We start from the raw sequence: 2,834 nt of genomic DNA, 5'->3' as shown, positions 1-2,834 counted from the left end.
TATAAAAATTTGGAAGTCATTTTGATATCAAATGAGCACTGGTGGCTCATGACTATAATCCCAACTTCTTGGGAGGCTGAGAGCTAAAGATTGGAGGTTCAAAGCCAGCTCAGGAAGACCAAATCTTACACTCTTCAACTGACCAGCAAAAAAGCCACGTGAGAGCACAAGGCTCAGAATTCAAGCCCCAGAATTGGAATTACAGAAAGTATTTTGTCTGAGTTTGCTTGTTAACTTTTTTGAACTACAATCCCTGTGTCAAATAAAGATAAGTACACAATGTATTAGTTTCTTAGGCTACTGTACAGATTACTACCAGGCTGAATGGCTTAAAACAATTTTATTTTCTCAGTTCTGGGGGCCCTCAGTCTGAAATCAAGCAGAGTTGGTCACTTCTGGTAGTGGATGATATATACTCCATTTCCTTCTCATAGTTTTTAGTCACCACTCTTTAGAATTCTATGGCCTGTGTAGTATCTATCTCTATCTTCATTTTTTTTTTTTTGGCCAGTCCAGGGGCTTGAACTCAGGGTCTGGGCACTGTCCTTGGGCACTTTGCTCAAGGCTAGCACTCTGCCATATGAGCCACAGCACCACTACCAGCTTTTTCTGACTATGGGGTACCAAGGAAGTGAACCCAGGGTTTCGTGCATGCTAGGCGAGGACTCTTACCACTAGGCTATGCTCCTGGCCTTTCATATGGTTTTGTTTCCAATATTCTTCTCTTTTTTATGAGGACACCTGTCACAGGATTCAGTCCCCCATGAAATTCAGAATAACTAATCTTGAGATCCTTAATATCTGTGAAGGTCCTACTTTCAAATATGGTCACATTTCCAGATATAGGGGTGAGGAAATAGGTTTCCTACTTGAGGAGGGGGGAGGTGGAAGGCTAATTAACTCAGTACAGACGATAAAAGTTACAGGATCAGTGATGTTGCTGGACAATTCCTAAAAACTGCAATTATGGAGGTTTGGCTTGGGTGGTACAGCAGAAGATAAGGAGATAAGGGCAAAAACCAAGGTTTTAGAAGAAACCTCCCCTCTCTAAAAAAGAAAACAAAATACAAAGAAAAGTTGTTACTAAGTACTACCGTGTTACAGAGAAAATATACTTGGGAAATAAACTGCATGAAAGAATGTAAGCACTTTTCACACTAAATTGGAGACCATGCCAATTTTAATCATTCATCTTTATTGGTAAAATAGGATAGTACACCGTTGTACGGAGTATATACTAATGGATACATTTACGATTCTGTTTATTTAAAACAAAAATGGGAAGGAAAATTTGCTAAACAACAAAGCAAATATCTTAACACCTAAGACCTTCAGATTATATATAAGCAAGATGACCAAGAATAAATTGTTTATTAAAAAATTTACTTATCAAGTAATATTTAGTAATAAAGCTGCCATAACAAACTGTCTCAGACTTGATCTCAAGATATATTTTCTTTAATTTTCACTTGGGATAAAAGCTATTTGAACGAATGTGCCATTAAATTATGAAATACTTTCCTAAACACCAACAGTGAAGTTTATAAATAAAAAAATCATTTACTTATAAAATATAAGGCCTCTGAATGAACTGATTTAATGATTTGGTCCATTAGCCCTTTTCTGCTCATTCTGCCCACATTTACCTCATTAACTCCAAATTTCATGAGAAGTTTCATGAAGTAATATATAAAAAAAACCATGTGAAGTACCTAATGTATCAAATTCTACGGACAAAATTAGAATCCTTAATTTGTGGTAACTTTAACAAGTATAATACATTGAATCCTCCTTGATACTGAAAGTCCTCCCCTTCCCCACCAGGTCCTGGGCTTGCACTCAGCCCCTGGGTGCTGTCCCTGAGGTTAGTGCTCTACCACAGTGTCACTTCCAACCTTTTCTGAGCAGTTTATTGGAGGTAAGAGTCTCAGGGACTTTCCTGCATGGGTGGCTTTCAATGTGACCCTCAGATTTCAACCTCTTAAATAGCTAGTATTACAGGCAGGAGCCACTAGCAGCTAGCTCCAACATAATAGGTTTAAGAAAAATCTTACAGGTTGCAAGGACCAGATGGAACTTAAATGGACCCAGAACCTTTTTTTTTTTTTTTTCAATTTGCTTTTCCTCTGTTTCAAGAATAATTACTTTAAAGAAAACGGGGATGGGAAGAGGTTCCAGGAACCTGAGTTCTGAGTTTACTTTGAAATGACTACCTCTATCTTGCTTCATCAAACATTTCAACTCTATTGGCTAAATGAACTAATATATTTAAAGAACCAGAAGAGAAAAATCATGTTTTCTTTTTGTTGGTTGGGGTTTGAATTCAGGGCCTGAGCAAAAAACTGTTTTCATTAACTGAGAACCAAAACTTTTTCAAAGGAGTAGTTGAACCTACTAAATATGTCTATTGTAAGACCTTCTTTCTTAGAAAGTAATATTCCTTCTCTTTCATTCCTGAAATGATAATTAATACAATTAAGCCATGGACAATTGTTAGCTGTAAGTAAATTACAAAGACTCATGTATATATTTGTTGATCTTGACACCAAAAAGGGATAAAATGTAGTCTGAGGATCTTCCATTAAAAAAAAATCACAACAAAAGCTTGTATTTTGAGATAATTCTACAAAAATCGCAAACATCAGGAATATCTCGATTTATCTGCAAGTCATCTAGAAAATAGTATTGTTACTTTTGAGAAGATCTGCCTTTCTATGTTCAGCAGTCACCGTGAACATGTTTCATTGGGTCACCATACAGTTAATCAGTTTCTGCTTATCAATTATGTTTTGGAATAAGTTATGATAATTATACCTTTTGTTGTTGCTATTGTG

Source organism: Megascapheus bottae, chromosome 2, assembly GCF_031878675.1.
Source record: "Megascapheus bottae isolate mThoBot1 chromosome 2, mThoBot2.hap1, whole genome shotgun sequence".
NCBI classification, from domain to species: domain Eukaryota; kingdom Metazoa; phylum Chordata; class Mammalia; order Rodentia; family Geomyidae; genus Megascapheus; species Megascapheus bottae.
The sequence above is the reverse complement of the archived record's forward strand: the minus strand, read 5'-3'. Positions refer to the sequence as shown.